Below are 23249 nucleotides of genomic sequence, written 5' to 3' on the forward strand. Positions count from 1 at the left end.
ACTGCAGGAATTGAGCAGAGAGGAATGACATGATTCACTTTTTGTTTTCAAAAGATCATACAGTCATCTGAGCTCAGGAGTTCGAGACCAGCCTGGCCAACATGATGAAACCCCATCTTTACTAAAATACAAAAATTAGCTGGGCACAGTGGTGTACACCTGTAATCCCAGCTACTTGGGAGGCTGAGGCAGAAGAATCACATGAACCCAGGATGCAGAGGTTGCAGTAAGCCAAGATCGCGCCACTGTACTCCAGCCTGGTGACCGAGTGAGACTCCATCTAAAAAAAAAAAAAAATTTAAACTGTTGGTTACTAGGCTTAATACCTGTGTGATGAAATAATCTGTACCACAAATCCCTGCAACACAAGTTTACCTACATAACAACCCTGCACTTGTATCCCTGAATCTAAAATAAAAGTTTAAAAATTAGGTAAACACCTGGCCGGATGCGGTGGCTCACACCTGTAATCCCAGCACTTTGAGAGGCGAAGGCAGGCAGATCACGAGGTCAGGAGATCAAGACCATCCTGGCGAACATGGTGAAATCCTGTCTCTACTAAAAATACAAAAAAATTAGCCGGGCGTGGTGGCAGGCACCTGCAGTCCCAGCTACTCAGGAGGCTGAGGCAGGAGAATGGCATGAAACCAGGAGATGGAGCTTGCAGTGAGCCGAGATGGTGCCACTGCACTCCAGCCTGGGCAACAGAGCGAGACTCCATCTCAAAATTAATTAATTGATTAATTAATTAATTAATTAATAAACAAATAAATAAATAAAAATTAAGTAAAAACCTAAAGGTTCATTTATTGAAGAAGCTGGATTTAAAGCTTTGGTTTGAGTCTGAGTTCTACAAATATGTCAACTCCTAATAAGGGCTTGGAGCTCACCAATAGAAATGGCATCATCCCCATGACAGTGAACTCACGGACTAGGGATGGTTAGGATTCAACCCATTGGGGCAGCAGGATGCTAAGGGGTCACAGGGTGCTGTAGTGGGCCTGAGCAGAGTCACTCACCTCAGCAGGCGGGGCTTCTCCCAGGTGGGGATTAGTGAGGTCAAAGCAACATCAGGCAGGAAGGAAGCATGCAGGGGCTGTACTCAATTCACAGGAAGCTCCTCCTCTTCCTAGCATGGTATTGCTAACAACAGTGTTCTGGGGCATCTAACATGCTCCTCTCTCAGGGTCTCAGTTTGCCCACGTATTAATTGCCAGAGGCGATCATGTGATGTTGAGCTTCCTTTAAAATCCGAATCTTCTTTAAACTATAGTTTCAGATGAGACAGGTGTTCCATGCAGGTTTCAGCATGATATGAAATGAACGCTGAGGTTAATCTGTATTGATGAGAAAGCAAGAGATCCAGCACGCTGGGAAGTCTGTGAAGGAGGCTTGAGTGTGTTTATGTAACCCAGGTAGGGAGTAAGTGTAACAAAGGGAGCTGAAAATAAACAGCATTTCTTAGGGGGACTAGGAATATGCTCTTGGGAGGGTGGTTGATGAAAGTGATGAAGAAATGAATGGGTACGTGATCAGGCACCAGGAGGGAGCATGAGAGATCCAAACAGTCACTATCCATTGAAAAACATGAGCACAAGAGGCGTCGAAGAAGGATTTGTAGAAGTCTTCTATGTCATATTCCAGGTAACAATCCGCAACAAAATCTACATTATTCTTCAAAAAAAAAAAAAAAGAAAGAAATGAGAAGAAGTCTTTGAGGTTGTGAGGATGAGATGAATCCAGAAGAGCCTGAAAAGGGGACGCCAATGAAATAGAAAAGCAAGAGGGACTGATGACCCAGAAGCCAAGCCAATAAAGTGTTTCAAGGAAGAGGCGTGCTCAGCAGGGGCGAGTATGACTGAGAACCACCAGCCTCTGAGACTGGCCATGGGATGTAACAACACACAGCTCATCAGTGACCTTGACAAATGTCATTTCAGTGGAGACTCTGGGACTGAAGTGAGCCAGGAGAGAAGGACAGGAGAGGAAGTATAGGTGACTCATGAGGAGTTTTGCTGTGAAAAGAAGGAGGAAAATGGGATGAAAATAAAGAGAGATGTGAAGGTCAAGGTCTGTTCCTGGCAACCAAAAAGGGACTTGCCTGGAGTAGAAGGTAATTAATCTCCAAACCATGAGGCTCCCTGACTTGATACATGTGCACTGAGTGCAGGGCTCTAATCACCTTGTTGCCACCTTTGGGAACACGGGGGAATGTGCTCACCAAAGCAATGGGAAGCTCCCTAATTCCCACCTCATGATTCCTAGCAGAACTCAAAACTCCCAAGCTGCTGAAGTGACTTGGAAATCTAATTGGAGTACGGCTCTGCATTGGAATTACAGCCAGAGCAAGCCTCACCCCTCATTACCCTTTGTGATCAGGGCAGGGAAAACGCTGCTCAAAAGACGTGTGCAATTGATAAAGTGAAGTAATGTGGGGGGATTGCCATCTGGGGAGAGGAATAATTTTATTATTTCATAGCTCTCCTGGCAGCCCAGCGTGCAGACAGACAGGAGGTGTGTGGCGGCAAACACAGTCCAAGCTACTCCCCCAAGGATTGACAAAGCAAAGGACCAGCCTTGAAGATTTCTAGTAAATATTTGCAGTCACTGAAAACATCTGCTGATTTCTCTTCCACAGACCCAGGAAGAGGGAAACCAGGACAGACACAAGGATTGGGCACCCCTTAGGTACTGTGCTGGCAGTCATCGCTATGCTGGGTACTCTTAAAACATTTTGCAATTTGGGCCAGGCGCAGTGGCTGACACTAGTAATCGCAGCACTTTGGGAGGCCAAGGCAGGTGGATCACCTGAGGTCAGGAGTTCAAGACTAGCCTGACCAACATGGTGAAACTGGGTCTCTATAAAAATACAAAAATCAGTTTGGCATGATGGTGGGTGCCTATAATCCCAGCTACTTGGGAGGCTGAGGTATGAGAATTGCTTGAACCCAGGAGGTGGAGGTTGCAGTGAGCCAAGATCACACGATTGCACCCCAGCCTGGGTAACAGAGCAAGATTCCATCTCAAAACAAACAAACAAAAAACATTTTGTCATTTAACACATACCACCACCCAAACTCTATGCCAAGAGTTTAATTCTCATCTTACAGATTTGGCTCATTAGTCAACGGCTGCCAGTAATAGGTAGCAGTTATTGTGAACTCAGAACATGCAGGTGCTGGGTTAATGCCTTGCATTATTTTATTCATCCACACAAAAATTCAGAGGGGTAAGAACTGTTATAATCTCCATTTTACAGATGAGCAAACGGAGGTACAAACAGGCTTGCCCAAAGTCACACAGGCAAAGAAGCTGCCTCAAAGTGACTCGGTATAGTGCAAAGTTTCCATAGCTCCTAAATAGCAGAGTTTGCATTTAAACCCAGAGAGCTCTGACTTCCAAACTTATGGTCCCACACTGTGCTGCTGCGTGCCATTTATCCCTGCCTGACTCTTTTCCCACAACTGGCTGACCCTGAGAGGCTTAACTCATGCGATAACTGAGCATGTGAGCCTGTGTACAGCAAAGCCCTTGACCCCTGCCTCCTTCAGCCCTGAATTACATCTCTGGTGGGGCAGTAGGAGGATGTGGGAATCTGTGCCATCCCCTGGGAGTTGCAGCAAGCTCACCCTCTCAGTCTGCCAGCCCAAGGATGCCCTGAGCCTCTGCAGTTGCCCTTGTCTTCGCTCCATTGTGTCTTCCCCAAGCAGCACACAGGACTGAGGATGACTCTGCTAGGCAAGAGAAGATTTTTTGTTAAGTTTTCAGGAAATAACCTAGCAAAATGAACTTGACTTGCAGCTCAAGAACTTGGGGAAAAATTCCCAGTTGCACCACTTACTTGAGGTTCTTGGATAAACTGCTTCACCTGTGATGTTAGCTTCTTTATCTTAAAATGAAAATAACAGCCCTAATATCAGAGATGTTCAGATGGGATTAAGCAAGGCCACCCCTAGTTCCATACCTGGAATATGGATAGGACTCCACAGCGAACATCAGTCCCTTGTCTCGTCCTCTAACATGAAAGTTGTTCCACATGCTTTGTAAGGCGAATGTGAGCATGAAATGATGCAATCCAAAGGAGCAAATTTTAGACACTCAGTAAGTGTTATTTAAAGTCGAATATCTGAAAATGATTGACTATATGTTGCCACCATGAAGCCTCAGACTGTGCACATGAGTCAGGGTGACTGGAAAGAGAATCCAGCCCGTGGTGTATGGCCAGGTCTCACCCAGGCCCATGATCTTGGGTCCTGGCTGGACTTTACTGCCTTTCATCATAGAGGCTCTAAAGGGCCTGGCTCTAAGGAAAGGACTCAGCATGCACAGTGAAGCCAAAGTGATCTTTCTAGAAAGCAAAGTTAAAAACTCTTCAATGGCTCCCTGTGGCCCTGAAGATCAAGTTCAAATCTTTGAACATATTTTACAAGCCCTTGTGATCTGGCTTGTGTCCGTTTCCAGCTTCATCCTCTTTTGCACTCCCTCTCCTTATCTACACCCCAAGCACTCCTGAGTTTCTTTCGGGTCCTCAAGGCCTGAGTTCATCCCCTCATCTTACATGAGGGCAGAAAGGTCAGGTTCATGCCTCCTTTGCTCATTAGTATATTCCTAGTGCCCAGCATAGCACCTGGCACATAGTAATGACAGAGCATATTACTTTTACAAGCAAAAAAATATGTTATTATTCGGACCACCAAATGTGAGAGAGTGAGAAATGTCACTTTCTCCAGGTACCCCACCATCCTGCTCGGTCTAGTAAGCCAATGAAGGGTTCTGAGCACCACTTCTATGAACAGAGCAGTCTGACCCCAGCCAGGCCTCATGGCATGGGAGGAGGTAAAGGGAGAAGGCTTAATACAGACTAAATACAGATAGACTAGTGTCCATAAGGCTTAAAGCACAGCTGTCTCCAGTGCCAAAGAGCATGTGTGCACGTGGACATGTGCGCTCTCTCTCTCTCTGTCTCACACACACGTACATACATAGAGATTTATTTACATGCCTATAGACAGCACCATGTCTGTATGTGAGCATACTTGTGTCTCTCTGTAACATCTCTGATACAGGTAAATCTCTGTGTATGTGTGATGATATGAGTAGGCCTGCTGCTTTTTAAAAATCTCCCTTAAATGCTTCCAACTTTTCCTCAAAGTCCCTTCTCTCGTGTGCCATCACTTGGCTCTTTTTCTCTCCCCTGGCTTCACCAATGTCCCTCTCCTCTATAGCCCAGAGTGATTCAGCCCCATTCCTAGATTCACATCCCTCATTCAATCTCTTTGCTCAGCAAAAGTTCTGCAGTTAATAGGACCTACCTTCTTTAGAAGGCAGTTTTGCTATCATCTATTTTACTTAAGGATAATCCCAGGAGTCTCACCCAATCCCCAGCTCAAGCCATTTATCAAAGTAGCACTTCCAAGAATATCTATCATTTGGTCCAAGAATCTTTCATTCCAGCTGTTTAGAGGATAACATGAAAGATAACACTTCCCCTTTAGAGTTACAAACCAATGCACAGATCAAAGCGGGGTCCTCCCTTATCCAGCAGTACTGTAGGTGATGCAGCTTACGTGGGTCTGAACATGGGAAGAGGAAGGAAATTCATGCTGGGTGAGCATGTATGTTTGCCCAGCTTAATCCTTAATGATTTATGACACTGTCTTATTTCATCCTCACAACATTATTCCTAGGCTTAGAGAAAGAGACTGAGGGTCAGAAAAGGTAAGTAACTTGCCCAAGGTCACAGAACATGAGAGGGAGACCTAGGACTTGAACCCAGTCTGGCTGACTCCTGGGGCAACACTATTTTCCCTGCACCAGGATGGATGCCTCTTCTCAGTATATCTAAATGCACTGAGGTCAATATTGCATGAGGGGTCTTCGATGTGTATAAAATATGTAAGTCAGGCTGGGTGTGGTGGCTCACACCTGTAATCCCAGCATTTTGGGAGGCCAAGGCAGGTGTATGACATGTGCTCAGGATGTCAAGACTAGCCCGGGCAACATGGTAAAACCCCGCCTCCACCAAAAAAAAAATATATATATATATATATATTTATATATATATAAAAGCTGGGTATGGTGGCACATGCCTGTGGTCCCAGCCACTGGGGAGGCTGAGGCTGGAGAATCACTTGAACCCAGAAGGCAGAGGTTACAATGAGCCAAGATTGGGCCACTGCACTCCAGCCTGGGTGACAGAGACCCTGTCTCAGATAAATAAATAAATATTTAAAATTTTTTTTAAAATAAAATATGTAAGTCATTTTTGGAGAGAGAGACAGGTAAAGAGAGGGAAGGTTTTGAGGTATGATCCACAAGGAGACAGATCACAGTATGTTGGAGCTGGGCAGGGCCTCAAATTATTCTGTCTAACTACCTCATTTTACATTTAGGGAAACTGAGGTCCTAAGAAAAGTGGCTTGCCTATGGTCACACAGTGAATTACTGTCAAGTCAGACCAGATCTCTGGCCTGGTAATAATCTGGCCTACCTCCTTCGACTGTATTTTCCTGCTGTTCCTGCAAATAATTTCCATCTTATTCTAGTGTTGACTTGTGTTGAAGTCCCCAGTGCCTTCCAGAACTTGAGGTCAAAATTGTGTCTGTCCTAACCAGGAAGAACTGCTACAGGTGCTCTTTCCTGGAAGCTCCCACATTTCCTGCTTGCTGTGCTCATCCACTAAATGGCTGAAAGACCCACCTGAAAAGTCATATCTGCTGCAGCCTCTGATCCACTCAGTAGCTAAAGGTCATGGCTGATGCTACGGATGGTAAGTTTTGGTCAACGTCCTATTTTGAGATGCAGGTACCACTTTTTGCTTTCCACTGGAAAAGCCTGGAGTGTTTCCCATCCTGGCATTCAAATCTTTCCCACAGAATGGGCAGACCTAAGACTGCTCATGGAAGGTCTGGGGATGAGATGGATCTTCCTACAGGCCAACTCTGGAGCCAGCCCAGACCTCTCCATCTCCGATGCAGTGCAGCACTCCCGAAAACCCAAGACCAAGTGCAAAAAGATATGCCTTTGGCTCAATATGTAAAAACTCTCCAGCAATAAATTTAAGCAATTCCATTTGGGACTCTCACAATTTCCTCCACTCAGACAAACTGCTTTTTATTTCAAACGTTCCTGAAGAAAATTGGCCAATTGCTTACTTCAACTGTCAAGGCCATTATGCTGAACCTGGCAGCAGGACACATACATAACCTGGGGATTTCTTTAAGTTGGATCCTTGCCAAACTGACCACTAGAACAGGGGTCCAGCCCAGAGGGTCTGTGGACATTCGCCCCTTAGGAACACATTAGAACTTCCACAGAAGAGAATAGGGTTAGCTGGAGCGAGGGCAGGGCTCTGGAGAACTAGGAATAAGGAAATGTAATGTGTAGTTTGATTCTTCAGATTGACAATTACATCTTAAATCCAAGGGGCAATGTGACCTCCAGCTACCTTGAAATGACCTCAGCAGTCAAACAGACCTACTAGAGAAGGCATAAGTGGCATCAGAGTCTGATAATGACAACATCTGATAATGACAATAGCAGCTCTGTTTATTGAACACTTCTATATGCCAGGTGTTATGCTGGGCGTTTGACATGCCCCCCTGCAGCCAATTCAAACTCCTTACCATGTTCCTTGGATCAGCACCTAGTACATGGTAAGCATTACACAAGGGCTAGCAAATGTTGTTGCCATTCTCATTGTTAACAAAGGGCATCCAGTGAACTCCCAAACCAATCCTCACCAGCCCAGAATAGACAAGCTGATCCTATAAGTTCCTAAGTCACCCCAGTATCAGAGATGTCCTCGGTTGTAGGCACTGACCATTTGAATTGTCTCCAGTCTGGACAAGGAGCTGATTGGTCCGCTGTGTGATCTCCAGTTCCCTGATTCTGACATATGATGCTTTCTGAGTACCTCATTCCCTGGGAGTCCACTGGTTCAGAGATGACTCACATCCAGGCACCTGCTCCAACAGGGGGGCCTCCCCCACCCTCACCCCACAGCAGGAAAGGCTTCACCTGACACTTCAGGGAAAAGGAAGAAGGAATTTACTTTTTACAATCAAAGCAGATTTGTGGCGAGCAACCCCTGACTCCGACATTGCCATGACAACACCTAGAAGGCATCCTTGGCTGAGAGCCGAGGCCCAGACGGCCCTTTGTTCGTGCTGTGAGGCTGAGTGGCTGTCTCAGGTGAACAGGTTCTGGGAAGCCTTCTGCAGGCTAAGGAGAAGGGAGCAAGCAAGGACGCTGTAAACTAATCAATCCCCCTTCACGGGGTTGGCCTGGTGGGGGCTGGAAGGAGACACCTGAAGGTTAGAAGCAGGTCTCCTCATGACCAATCCCTTTTGAAATGTGCCTTAATCAGGAATTCTGAGCTCCATTTCACCCCTTTCCCTCCCAGAGGGCACCTGCTGCTGCTTTTCTGTCCAGACCCTGGCAGCCTCCAGAATGGGTCTTAAAGTATTTATTTGACCCCTCCATATTGAAAGAGGATCATAGTCACAAGAATACACTGAGTGCCTATTGTTTCCTAGCACGTGGGCCAGACACTGGGAATACAATGATTAAAGAAATGGGGCAGGGCCCAGTGGCTCACGCCTGTAATCCCAGCACTTTGGAAGGCTGAGGCGGGCAGATTACCTAAGGTCAGGAGTTCGAGACCAGCCTGGCCAACATGGTGAAATCCTATCTCTACAAAACAAAACAAAAAAATTAGCTGGGCATGGTGGCATGCACCTGTAATCTCAGCTACTTGGGAGGCTGAGGCCGGAGAATCACTTGAACTCAGGAGGCAGAGCTTGCAGTGAACTAAGATGGCGCCATTGCACTCCAGCCTGGACGACAGAGGGAAACTCTGTCTCAAAAATAAAAAGGAAAGAAAGAAAAGAAATGGAGCATGCCCAGGTCCTTCGAAAACAGAGCTTGAGGCCAAAACTAACACCAGAGACTTCATCCTAGGAAGAGTAGAGAAGAGTGAATAAAAAGGGGGATGGAGGCCGGGCGCGGTGGCTCATGCCTGTAATCCCAGAACTTTGGAAGGCCCAGACGGGCGATCACAAGGTCAGGGGTTCAAGACAAGCCTAGCCAACGTAGTGAAACCCTGTCTCTACTAAAAGTACAAAAAATTAGCCAGGCATGATGGTGGGCACCTGTAATCCTAGCTACTCAGGAGGTCGAGGCAGGAGAATAGCATGAACCCAGGAGGCGGAGGTTGCAGCAAGCCAAGGTTGTGCCACTACACACCAGCCCGGGTGACAGTGCAAGACTCCATCACAAAAAAAAAAAAAAAAAAAAAAGCATGGATTAATCAAATCTAGCCCAATGCATTAGAGACATAGAGATATTATTATATATGCAAGGATATGGAGAAAATTGTATTCACAGAACTCTTCTCAGGGAGAATATTCTCTCTGTTCTTGGAAAAGAAGACTCTGCTAAGCCAGTTGTGGAGGTAAAGCCTCAAAGCACATGCTTAAGAAATAATAGGTGGCCTGCTGCCTTGTAAGGAGGCTCAGTCTGGTTAACTGCAGCCCTTTTGGATTGCTCAGTGGGCTATGCAAGTTTAGGGGAGAGCTGAACTGCTCAGGACAGGAAAGAAGGGACTGCAATGACTCAGCCTCCTCCATTCCTCCTCCACAAGGGGCCTTATCACTAGGAGTTTCAGTACCACCCACATTTCATCTTTGTATTGCTTTAGATATGAAGGGTCTCAGGCAAAATCTAATTCCTTTTCTGAATTGGGATTCTGATTTGGTGCCTGATTCTCATACTTTCCACAGTTCGGGCTCAAGGCTAGTGCAATAACCCAACCACAAAGGAACCTGGTAAACTTGTCATTGTCAGCCTGGAGAAATGACAGACCACTACATGGAACAACTTTCTAAGTGTCAGAACCACCCCAAGAAAGAGTAGGCTGACTTTACAGGTGGTGAGCTCCCTGTCACTGGAAAGGTTCAAGCAAAACCTGGATAACTACCTGGTGGAGAGGTTGTAGAGGGAAGTCATCCTTTAAGATCTTTCCCAGTCCTGTGTCCGTGATTCTGTGCTCTCTTTTAGCCTCTCCACTTAGGACGGGCTTCCCCTGCCGAAGCTTCATGTGCCCTTACCACTCTGAGTATCCATTTCTTTGGCAGAAAATACTCTGCCAAATGGCAGCATAAGTCTGCTTTCTCTCTATTTTCCTGTGTATGTTTTCCCTCCCCAGTGGCAGGCAATACCTCCCTTGCTCTTTCTGCTCTAAACACAACTAGGGTTTAGTTTATTTATTTATTTTTTTACGAAAGCTTGTTATCCTCCAAGAAATAAAGAAAGATGTTGTAAGTAAGCAGAAAAGGCAGGAATCCAGGCATCTGCAGTTCCCTCCTCAGGACTTTATTTCCTGGGGAAATGCCCAGTGGGGATCACTCTAGGGCTGTTCCCAAAGATATATTATAATAAACCACTGAGAGAATAAAGCTTCTGTGTCTCTGCCCTGGTAGCAAAGGCAGACCTACCGCTAAGAAGAGAGATCTTCCTGGCAGAGGAGAGCAATGATATAGCCAGGCTACCCACTCAGAGGAGAACCAAGAGTCTTCAACCCTGCTACTATAAGGGATTTAGAACATTTCAAAACTTGTGTAACTTCTCACAAGTGAGTTAGATGTATTATCCCCTCTAGATTTTCCAGTAGGGATTAGTACTAAAATGTAAACACCTTCCTTACTTGTTTAAAGGGACTAGAAAGCAAAGAGCCCGGAAGGCAGTGTCTCACTTGAAGGCTAATCTTGGTGGAGAGAATCCCAAGGGATAGAGTGGCAGCTCAAAGATAAACCCTACAGAATGAACTTCAGAGCTCAAGACTCAGATTCCTGAATGCAGCTAATTTGTGAGAAGTGGAATCACAGACACCTTCTAGTGTATCCACCAAGCCTTCTTTTTTCTGAAGTGTTCATGACACAGTGGGGGCAGCCCTCAGGCAGCTGTGTCTACACCCTGTAACTCCATCCCCTGGCCATAAATGATTGGACTGGAGGAGAACACTTGACCAGGATGGCCCAAGTCATTTGAACTGAGGGACAGGGCTGGGAGCTGATCACTGAGCCATGCTATTAGCAGTGCTCTTGGGCCAACTAACAGCAGCAGCAGGAGCAGCAGCAGCAGTATCACCTGGGAATGTGTTAGAAATGCAAATTCCTAGGCAGGGCACAGTGGCTCATGCCTGTAATCCCAGCACTTTGGGAGGCCGAGGTGGGTGGATCACGAGGTCAAGAGATCAAGACCATCCTGGCCAACAAGGTGAAAGCCCATCTCTACTAAAAATACAAATATGAGCTGGGCGTGGTGGTGCACGCCTGTAGTCCCAGCTACTCAGGAGGCCAAGGCAGGAGAATCACTTGAACCCGGGAGTTGGAGGTTGCAGTGAGCTGAGATCAATTGCACTCCAGCCTGGCGACAGAGCGAGACTCTGTCTCAAAAAAAAAAGAAGAAGAAGAAGAAGAAGAAGCAAATTCCTGCTAGAGTTTGGGCCCAGGAGTCCTCCTGGTGATTCTGATGCTACTGAAGTTAAAGAAGCTTTGCCCTAGAGGGAAGGAAGTCTACGAACTCCTACTGCTAAGTTCCTCCCTCAGCTAGGTTATTCAACTGTTTCTTTGAATTCCATGAGACACTGCAATATATTTCGAATAAATCAAATATAATATACCTTAAGCTACTTCCAATTGGTTTCTATTACGTGCAACCAAGAGAACCTTAACTAATACAGCTCGTTGAGCCTGAGATAACAGAAGTAGACAGCTCCATCCCCCAAGTCACTACTAACTACCCTCTCTCTCTTCATGCTGGACCCCAAAGAAAGGAGGGCCACAGCCAGGCCACCTCCCACTCCTCTGGTGGGGATCACCCTAATCCCTCCTTTCTCTCCTTTCTGTCCTACAGTTATTTGGATTTGCCCTTTTATTAATTTGTTTTTCAGCTCACTTTTTAAATTGACAAATAATAATTGTTTATATTTATAGGGTACAATATGATGTTTCAATATATGTCTATATTGTGAAACTATCAAATCAGGCTAATTAACATATCCATCCCCTCACATACTCATTATTTCTTTGTGGTGAAAACACCTGAAATCCAGCCTCTTAGCAATTTTGAAATACATATTATTAACTAAAGCTATCATGCTGTACAATAGATCAGAGAACTAACTCCTCCTAACTGAAACTTTGTACCCTTTGATCAATATTTCCCCTCTCCCCAGATCCTTTACATACCATCTCAACCTATAAGCTAACAAGTTGCTGTAATGCCTTGATTCTTCCCGCTTTGGTCAGGGCTATAACTAACCCCTCTGTCTCCATAGCAGAGGTATCCACCCCCCTTTTTCCCAAGGACACATTTCTCTTCCACTTCCTTTGAGGGAGGTAGAAAGCTTCTCACAGTAGCAACCAGGATTATATGATTAGTATAGACACCATTCAGACACCAACCAAAGCTGCCTAGCTCTAAAACCCATATTCATTCCACTGTAACGCTGTGTTTCCCCCGCAAACCATCTCCTTAAGCCCATGTGCCTCTGAGTGAGGAGGCAGCAGCTGAGCTAAGAGCCTCCCTGCCATCCCCCCATCCAAACTGAGTAAGTTATGCATCACTTAAGACCAGGATACGTTTGAGAGATGTGTCATTTGGGCAATTTGGTTGTTGTGCGGACATCAAAGAGAATATTTACACAAACTTAGATGATATAGCCTAGTATACACCCAGGCTATATGGTATAACCTGTTGCTCCCAGGCTAAAACCTGCATAGCATGTTAGTGCATTGAATACTGTAGGCAACTGTAACACAGTGGCAAGTATTTGTGTCTCTAAACACAGGAAAGGTACAGTAAAAAGATGGTATTATCATCTTTTGTGACACGTGATCGAACACTGACCAAAATGTCATCAAGTGACTTACGACCATATTGTGCTCTGCAAAGCAACAGATTTTACCCTTCATTTTACTACCTTGTTTTATGGGTGTGTGTGTGTGCATGCATGTGTGTGTGTTAACAAGTTCAGTTCCAAACAGCTGTTTGTAAGTCTGCTTGTTTGCAACTGCAAAGAACCTCATGAAGGTTAAGCTTATAATCCCCAGACCCGTTTCCACTAGATAGACGAGTGAGTTGATGCTTCACATAATATGTTTTGCTCTGATGTGTCTTTTCCAAAACAGCCCTAGTTCTCCCACTTTTAAAATCTGTTAAGGCAAGTAAACCTCCTCCTTAAAGCTCTCTACAGAGAAAGTCTTGGCGGCTACAGTGTCAACATCTCTTTGACCTTGTATAGACTTTAGGGGCCCTGAGCCTGAAAAATCATTTATGGCTTGCAACAAGCAACAGTTTACCATGGACTTTAAGTTCTCAAACAGACTCCTATCCTTTCCTGAACTCATAGTAGGCTAATGAGGCTCCACTGATACTTCTCCTCTCTAGCCATGCACTCAAAAGTTTTTCTCCTTTTTTGATTTTTGGCAATTGCTTCTCATTACGTTTTGCTGATTATTGTCAATAGCATGGGTGCAGCACTTTTTTTTACATGTTGCCTGATTTACTTTCCATCCTTCACAATCACACCACTGTAAAAAAAACAAAACAAAACAAAACAAAAAAACCAAAAAAAAAACCCCCATTTCACTTGCAACATCCATTTTCTCACCACTTTCAATTTTTAAAATTATTATTCCACTTTGGATTGTATCGTAACCATATGTCTCTTCTTTTTTTTTTTTTTTTTTTTTTTTTTTGAGACGGAGTCTCGCTCTGTCGCCCAGGCTGGAGTGCAGTGGCGCGATCTCGGCTCACTGCAAGCTCCGCCTCCCGGGTTCACGCCATTCTCCTGCCTCAGCCTCCTGAGTAGCTGGGACTACAGGCGCCCGCCACCGCGCCCGGCTAATTTTTTGTATTTTTAGTAGAGACGGGGTTTCACCGTGGTCTCGATCTCCTGACCTTGTGATCCGCCCGCCTCGGCCTCCCAAAGTGCTGGGATTACAGGCGTGAGCCACCGCGCCCGGCTACCATATGTCTCTTCTAACCAGCATTTTCAATAAGCTCACTTGCCACTTCTCCACTTATTGGTCATGATGATAACAACATTTATAAAATACTTTCAGTGTAACACAGACAGTGCAAACATGCCCCAACAAATCAGGTGACAACGAGTCACAACTGCTACCGCCATCTGTTGGTAGCAGGAAGAGCTAAAGTGCTTTTGCCATGGAGCAGCAGTCAACAGGCTTTAGGTATTTATAAATAAAGTTTTATTGAAACACATCCATGTCTATTTATTTAAGTACTGTCTATGTCAGCTTTTGAGCTACAGTGGCAGAGTGGAGTAGTTGTGACCGAAACCGTATGGTCCTCAACACCAAAAGTATTTATGATCTGGACCTTTACAGAAACAGTTTGCCAACCCCTGCTCTGGAGTGTTTATAAAAATTAATAAATTTAAAGTTTGCGAATAGAGAAATATACAGCTTGAGTCTACACATGACTCAGTGTTGTGGGAGGGATCCAAGGGGAGGTAATTGAATCATGGGGACCAGTCTTTCCTGTGCTACTCTCGTGATAGTGAATAAGTTTCATGAGATCTGACGGGTTTATCAGGGGTTTCTGCTTTTGATTCTTCCTCATTTTTTCTCTTGTTGCCACTATGTAGGAAATACCTTTCACCCCTGCCATGATTCTGAGGCCTCCCCAGCCATGTGGAACTGTAATTCCAATTAAACCTCTTTTTCTTCCCAGTCTCGGATATGTCTTTATCAGCAGCATGAAAATAGACTAATATACTCAAATAGATGGCCCTTGTGAAGCTCATTTGCATGAGACCTGAGAGCCTTTTGAGAGAATTTATCCTAAGTAAAGAAGGGATCAAACTCAAATAACCTGACCCAGCTGGATAGTTTAATCAATGAAAGGAAATTTCTCATTACTACCTGATGGTTGTAAGTCCAGCTCATCTTAGTCTATTTCCATAGACACGCATCTGGATCTTGGAGTGGAGTGAGCTTACCTCAGTCAACTGTGGCCTCAACAATGCTGCGTAACAAACCATCCAAAACTTGGTGGCATACAACAGTCAGCATTTACTCCTTACTCTGGCATCTGCAGGTCTACTGGGGAGGCTCTGCCTCAAGCCACAGGCCTGCTGTATCTGGCTTTGTTCCCCAGGTTTCTCGATCTGGAGGGCATGTTCTTCTCCCGGCAATGGCAAAGGCCCAAGAAGGCAAATCCAACTGCACAAGCACATTCCAAGCTTTTGCTTGCTTTGTATCTGCTAACGTTCCATTAGCCCAAGCAAGTCACGCGGCCAAGCTCAGCATTAACGGTTGGTAAGTACATTTCTCTCCTAGAGGTTTGGGGAGAGAAAATGAATATTTGCTGAACGATAAAATACCTAAGTAAAGACAGGAGGGCCTGTGTCATCCAACTTTATAGAAGTTTGGGATGTCTCCAAGATAGTGCAGCACAAGAGGCGAGAGGCTTTCTCCCTTCCTCCCCACCTGCAACAGACCACTATTCAGCTTTGGCCCTCTGAACTGTGTCCCTTGAGAGATGGCAGCAATAACAGAGCCCAGTGAAGCAACAGTGGGCCAATAGTGGTGACTGGTGGACACTTCTGGGCCTGGCAGACAAGCAGCAGAGCTCGAGGGGTTGCCCAGGAGTGCAGAGGGAGAGGCTGCAGTGCCCAGCAGAGCAGCAGCAGTGCCCGGAGTTCCCAGCACCTGCAGAGTAGCCATGACGTCTGCAGAGCCATGCCCAGCAGAGCAGCAGCACCCCCTAGAGGGCAACATGGTGCTCACTGAAACAGCAGCAAGTGTCCAGAAGTGCCAGAGACATCCCAGGAATTCTTGGGAAACTACGAGATTTTTCAGAGGATGGTAAGGTGGGGACACAAGACAGTGAAATTTGAGTCATTCCTGTTACCCATGATCTCATTGATACCCATGGACTGGTGGATCCTGGGGAAATTTCTATTATATAAAGTGGGATGTCTAACCCTGAATCCCAGACTCTCTCAGAGCAGAAAACAAGTTCCCCATAATACATACACACACAGATACATGAACACACACACACAGAGAGAGGGGGGGGGAGAGAGAGAGAGAGAGAGAGAGAGAGAGAGAGAGAGAGAGAGCGCACAAATACCCTTAGATCCCACCCATCAGAAAGAAACAGGAGCCTTGGCTTCTCCTAGCATCCCCTTCCTTCTTTCCATAGACTCATCAAACATAGATTTCTGCCTATTCTAACCGAGACAAGCCAGTGACCTGTAAATAATCGTGTGCCTGGAGGGCAGAGTAGCCTCAATTCTGGGGTCTCAGGAGAAGAACATTGGAATGGCCTCTTTGTGGGGAAGCTCCTCCCTGCTCTCCATCTGTCCAGCCCCACCAAGCCCTGTAGCTGGAGATCATTAAGCAGTACGGACATCCCTAATGGTGGCTAATGGCAGGCTTAAGTACTCGTTACCCGAAAGAACCCCTGGGGTTGGCTCACTTACTGTATTGAGTGATCCTGCAGACCCACAGAGCCACTCTTTCTAATGAGGAGATCGACTGAATGCTGAATTCAAGCCCAGAAAATGGCTGGGGAGGGAAGGGGAGCCCTGCCAAGGCCCTCTGTAAGGGTCGAATGTGAAAGCACAGCCCTCCTCTTGCTGTTCCCCTGTGGCTTCAGTTGCCCAGGCTGCCCTGAGGGGTTGAATAGTGAATATGGCGTTAATATTTATCAGCTGAGGCTTTCAGGCCAGCCTCAACTTTCACCTCCACTCTAACTCAGTCACCAATCCCATGATAACAGCCTGGAGCCCTTGCTTCCCCAGAGCTACCCTGCTTCAAAAATCCATTCTGCCTCTGGTTGCCTGCCTTCCAGGCTCTCTCCCACCTGCCTCCCACCACCTCTGCCTTTCCTTGCACATTCTCTATACCAGTCATGACCACACATTTCTTCCAAGTGTTCAAGCCACAAACTTAAATATCCATCCTCTCCTTTGAATCCATCACCAAATCCTACTGACTCTTCTTTCTAAATGTCTCTTAAATTTACCCAGCTCTCTCCATCTTCCTTGTGCAACTTCCCATCATCTCTCACTTGGCCCACTTTGGTGGACCTCAATGGCAAGGACCCTGTTGTATCCGTCTTTGTATCTCAAATGTTGCACCCAGGCCTGGCACAAGATAAGAAATCACGAAATTCTTATCAAACGAATGGGCCAAAACATATTCACGGCATTGTTCTCAGTTTGTGTCCCTTCCCCAGTACTAGCTGTGTGTACTTGGACTGGTCACTTGACTGCTCTGAGCCTCTGATTCTCCACCTGAGAAGCAGATAATTCAATCTCAAGTAGAATTGTTTTACAGATAGAAGGAAATAACACTATAACAGAAGGAATTAGTTCTGTTAATAGTAAAATGAGAAACAATGACTTAAGCCAAGGAGGGCTTTTCTTTCTTCTCTGGTAAGAAGAAAGCCTCTGGAAGATGTTGTTGCTATGTTGGCCCAAAAGCACAGGGACATCTAGGCCAAGACTTCTACCACATTCTTAGCCTTTTCCTTATGATTAACTCATGGTTACAATATGGTAACAGTGCCTCCAACATCAGCCCACTTTCCAGGTAAAAGGAAGGGGAAATGCCAAGGGCAATGAACAAAAGGAGTTCATGCTAACTGAATCTGCCATTATAAAGAACTCCATGCAGTTTCAATTTGGCCAAAAAATAAAGCTTTGGACCAGACATCAAATATCTGCATCAATGACTGTATCAGTCAGGGTTTTTGTTAAAGGTACTGGAAACATCTCTGGCTATATTAATTTTTAAGATAATTTCTCTTGGGAGGCTGAGGCAGGAGAATTGCTTGAACACAGGAGGTGGAGGTTGCAGTAAGCTGAGATCATGCCACTGCACTCCAGCCTGGGCAACAGAGCGAGACTCCATCTCAAAAAAAAAAAAAGAGAGAGAGAGAGAATTTCTTAGAATGATATCAGAGGCTCACAAAATTATTATGAGGCTGAGGTATCAGGGTTGAAAAATAAGCAAGAACCAAGGGCTCCCCCAAGGGCCAAAACACAGGAAATGATCTGGCTAGGATGCTATGGTTACTACAGAAGAAAGACACTGACACTAGCCACAATTGCTGTTGCCACTGGGCACTACAAAGGTTACCACAAATGAATTCCCAACCGTTGGTGGGAGTTTTTTCATTAAGTGCTCCATACTGAAAGTCTAGCACAACTGATTGGCCAAGCTCAGTGTATCAATCAGGGTCCTGGCAGGAATTGGGAAGGGTTTGAGAAGAGTTTAATAAAGGGGCCATTTACAAAGGTGAGAGGAGGGTGTAGGGAAACTGAAGGAATGGTTCAACATTCTGGAGTTTGTAATAGCAAAGTGCCATGATTGCCCACCTGCAGGAGGCAAGGAACAGAGTGGTTACTAGAACCCAGAAAGAAAAGAAAGTTTTGCAGAGAGGGAGGGCCACCTACAGGAGCTATAACTTTTGGTGGAGGGTCACAGTCAGTCAGTCTAAGGTGATCCTGCGGGGAAAGATCTAGGAAAATCAATGCCCTGACCTCACTCTTCCTTCTTTCTAACCTCCTACAACACTCCTCATTGACCACACCCACCTGAAACCCAAAGGGCAAGGAGCTCATTGATCTAGTGGGGAAAGGCCAGCCCCCGGGGACACAGAACAGAGTGGAGAATGGTGGCAAAATAATCTGAAGAAGCCAATAACAATATCTAGCACAAGCCACCCTTTTTACATCTCAGCATCTACTTTGGTCATTCCTCAGGGTAAAAAGTTCATGTCATCAATACAAAGAACACACAAAGTCCATCTCTTCTGTATTATTACAAGGTAATGTCAATTCAGTCAAACTCTCTACTGAAACCTAAAAAAGGAATACCACCAGTATTCTTCATATAAGGTAGTAGAGGAGGAGAAAAAGAGAAAAATAACTGGCATAAAGCTTAGCTGCTACTCTCCATGCTTTTACAGCTGAACATGAGACCTAAGTAGGTAAACATAGTGCCCTCTTCTACCGCCCAGTCCATGTACCCCTTGGCCTCTTGGAATGCCTTCACCGAATGGGACTTATTGCCCAATGGAGTGACCTAATCCTTCATTCTTGTGAGATCCAAGTCCTCAGTGGTCTTGTCTGTATTAGGTTGCCACAGTTTTCCGTTGGTCAGGACTATTGCAGAGGTGAGTACTGACATATGTTCCAGTGGCCCTGTGGTTCCAGAGGAGGGTACTTCTTGCCCCCATTGTGTGGCAACAAACCAATTTCCCCTGGCAACCAGGATCAACTATCCTGGTCAGCACAGAGATGCCCCCTTTAGCGTGGTGATTCAGCCACACAGGGATCCCAGAATGGCCAGGGGACTATCTCAGCTTCTAATTACCGGGAAGCCCAAGGTCAAGGAGACAGCAAGTGAAAGAATCTTCAAGTAGGTTACTAAGTGTAATTGTGAAAGAACTACTTCCACTTCTTCCTTGGGGCCTAGATCCGTTCACTCTGGCTATGAAACAGCACCAGATATTGACTACTGGTTTAAGGCATACACCATACCCTGCAGAATCCAACCTCACCTTCACAGATGCTATTCATCAACTGAGGCTATTCAGTTGTAACTGAGCTTTCAGCAGACCTCTCCTCCACCTTATCAAGTCAGTTTCTTCTGGGTGATGGGGCATGTGGTTAGAATAGTGTGTGTTGTCTTTAGTTCAGTACCTTACTCCTTTGCCTTAAAAAGTGTGCCCTGGTTGGAGGTATTACTGTGTGGATACCAAGGGGATGATAAGTCCAGAAATGATGGTTCTGAACTTCAGCTGGGCGGGAAAAGAAAGCCTATATTTGATGTACAACCTACTCATCCATGCCCAAATAATGTACCATGGGAGGGCTTTGCTTCACCAAAGTATTAGGAAATGCATTGGCAAGGAGGCAGAGGATTCATGGAAATCACTGGGCTTATCACCTGCCCCACTTCCCAGAAGCAGCTGGCCTGATAGGAAGGTGAAACAGTCTGCTGAAGGTTCAAAGCAAGTGTCTCTGCTTGTGGATTGTTATAGAAGTTACACACTCCTTGTCTCTGACCGTTCGGCACCACCATCTGGCCTCAACAGCACTGGGACCCCATTATTCCACAGAGATCAAGGATCCTAATTCCATCTCCAGCTTACACATGAGTCACTGCAGAGCTCTTCAAGGATTCTGGTGCCTATTGTCAATGCATTTTTCAACATCTTGGTGCACCCTCCACCCCCATGGCATACCCAGGAAGGTTTCACGGACTCTTTCTCCCTGCAGAACTCTTAGATCATCAGTACCAGCAGGCAGGGTGACTTCAAATGTAGTCATCAAGCACAGACATGCGTGCACATGCAGGCAAGTCTTACTAATGTCCTAAGGGACAAGCCACAGTTCAACACCATTCCCATCATCACCAACCCTCAGGTGAATTGGCCACCATGCCATTTTCCTAGATCACGAGGCAAAGCCACAGTCGGGAACTCAATGACACCCAAGAGAGATCCCCAACAGCACAGTTCACCTGGCACATTAACCAGCCCTCCAGGCCATTGTTAAACCACAGCCAATGGCAACTGTAAGTGACTTTGTGTACACACATACCTCACACTCAGCACATATAGCCTTTACACACCTCAACCGCATCACACCTGCACCCCTCAAAGAGGTTCCCCAGACAGCACATCATCAGCAATTCTACACACGGGCTTATACACAAATACACAGACACTTGGATCTTTCTTTAAAATAGAGCTGTGCCACAGAAAGCACTTTAAGCAGTCTACTTAGAGAGCTCAGAGATCTTGTGTGGGAGGCAGGTCAGGGGCTGGGTGAGGGGAGGAATCTTGAAACCAGACATAAATGGAGTGGAGGCAGGCAGGTTTACCCTGAAGTTGTTTTATGCCTCTCACAATGGCTACCAACATCTCAGAAGTCAGGAAATTGAAAAGTGAGCATCTCATGCTGTCCACTTAGCGGAGTGGCTATCTGGAATTGAATTCTGAGAGAAGGAGAGAGAGAGAGAGGAATCATTTGTCCTCAGAGAAGGACTAAGAAGGATCTGTGCAATGAAGACAGCCCACATCCTAAAGATACCCAGATCTGGGTTACAGCTGCACTAATTAGCTGTGTGAGCTTGGGCAAGTTATCTCACTTCTCTGAGCTTCAGTTTCCCAGTTTTATAATAGGGTTACCATGAGAGTTCGGTAAGACAACTTTAGGCAGTACCTGGCATTCAAAAAGTGCCATTTCTCTTTTCTTCCCCCTTCCCATAAGGGAGAATGAGGAACATGAAGCCTCCAGGGACACTGGGCTTCACACTCCACGATCAGGCACTGAATCCCAGCCACTCTACTGAAATTTGATTTCTGTCGCTAAAGTGCTTCACCCCTGAATACTGGATCTGAGTTTGACCCAGTATTTGGGTCTCTGCCCATTTTTGGCTCCATGCTGGGATTTGGTTTTCTGCCTGTATCTTCTCCCACGAACTCTTTTTGCTGACCCTGCTTCCTGACTCAACTCCATTCTATCATTTTTCTATTTTTCTCTCTGTTTCTTCCTTCCTCCCTCCCCCCTTTCCTTCTTTCCTTCCCTCTTTTCTTCTTTCCTTCCTTTCATTCCCTCCTCTCTCCTTCCTTCTCTCCGTGTCTCCCTCCTTCCTTCCTTCTCTCCTCTGTCCCTCCTCCCTGTCCAGAATAGCTCTGAAAAATCTACAACATGCCCAATGCCGTGCTAGGCACACAGCCTAACAGACAGTCCCAGAAACAAGACAGATGTGGTCTCTGATCTCAAGGGCCTTCATTCAGATAGGAGAGACAGAACATGAACAAATATATAACAGAATGTTAAAATGCAATTGTTAGCCAGGGCACCAAAAGACAATAGCTCTCATATGTCAAAGGAGGTAGTAGACCGTATGCACAATTTGCAAAGGAGGTTGTAAACATCAGTTTCACATCCAGTGTATGTGCAGGTCAAGAGTTGGATTTGGAAACAAAAAATATTTTAGCAGAGAATTTCTTGGAGTATGCTGTGCTACTAATCTTACCTCTACCCAGGGGGGAGGAGTGGGAGGCTCTGGAAGGCCGTGGGAGTACAACTGTATTGACAGGTGTTTGGTTTTTCTTCACTTGTGGGCATCAAAGAGATTGTACTTCATCTACCTTACCTTGAAGTCAGGGATGGCATAATTTGCTTTGGTCACTGAAATGTGCCACTGTCAGATAGAAGCATTTCATGACAGGACTCAGCCCTGCTGCCCTCTCTTCCTTTGCTGTGACAATTGTAGAAACACTTTTTAAAATGATTTAATTTTGTTAAAGTTATATAGCCCATGAATATTTATAACAACAACTGAAAAGAAAGAGGGGGTCATCTTAGGTTCTATCAATAATATCTGAGTGACTATCTATGCCTACTCAGCAGCTACTTAAGATAAAAATTATTTTCTCATATGAAGTAAAAGTTAACTAAAAATAGTTGTTTTTTCTCATGCAACAGGGTTTTTGTTGCTGTTGTTGTTATTGTTGTTGCTGTTGTTGTTGTTGTTGTTGTTGTTGTTGAGATGGAGTCTCACTCTGTCACCCAGGCTGGAGTGCAGTGGCACAGTCTCGGCTCACTGCAACCTCTGCCCTCTAGGTTCAAGCAATTCTCCTGCTTCAGCCTCCAGAGTAGCTGGGATTACAGGCACCTGCCACTGAGCCCAGCTAATATTTATATTTTTAGTAGAGTCGAGGTTTCACCATCTTGGCCAGGCTGGTCTTGAACTCCTGACCTGGTGATCCTTCCACCTCAGCCTCCCAAAGTGCCGGGATTACAGGCATGAGCCACCATGCTCATCCCGCAACAGGGTTTTTTATTGTGGGTAAATATGCAAACATAAAATTCACAGTTTTGACCATTTCCAAGTATACAGCTCAGTGGCATTGAATACATTCACATTGTTATGCAACCAACGTGGCCATCCACCTGCAGTAATTTTTTGTACAACCATTTTGATATCCGGGTGCCATAGATTAAAGCGTCCTGGAGCACTCAGTCAACACTTGGAGGACAACTGCCCTTTTGTGTTATCTGGACCCACAGTGGATTGAAAGCAAGAAATAAACTTGTGTGGTATTAAGCCACTTTGGTTGGGGTCTGTTTGTTAGCTCAGCATTATCTAGCCTAGCCTGGTGAGTGCACAGGTGCTACCCCCTCACCC

At 45.6% G+C, this 23249-nt stretch overlaps 1 long non-coding RNA gene across 5 annotated transcripts; it reads right to left on the reverse strand.

Annotated features, from left to right (window-relative positions):
* Window positions 1–237: 237 nt before the first annotated feature.
* On the reverse strand, window positions 238–22542 carry LOC103883497. Of its 5 annotated transcripts, none has more exons than XR_001903362.3 (6): window positions 19072–22542; window positions 16517–16706; window positions 15029–15364; window positions 3630–3731; window positions 1020–1674; window positions 238–280 (listed from the first exon to the last, which is right to left on the reverse strand). It is a non-coding gene; the product is annotated as an uncharacterized LOC103883497 (long non-coding RNA). The 5 variants fall into 5 exon arrangements; XR_004184059.1 differs by lacking the exon at window positions 19072–22542 and adding an exon at window positions 17062–17910; XR_645734.4 differs by lacking the exon at window positions 16517–16706 and having other exon boundaries at window positions 19072–22541.
* Between the last annotated feature and the right edge of the window lie 707 nt (window positions 22543–23249).

The sequence above is a fragment of the Papio anubis genome, chromosome 1 (assembly GCF_008728515.1).
Source record: "Papio anubis isolate 15944 chromosome 1, Panubis1.0, whole genome shotgun sequence".
Lineage (NCBI taxonomy): Eukaryota > Metazoa > Chordata > Mammalia > Primates > Cercopithecidae > Papio > Papio anubis.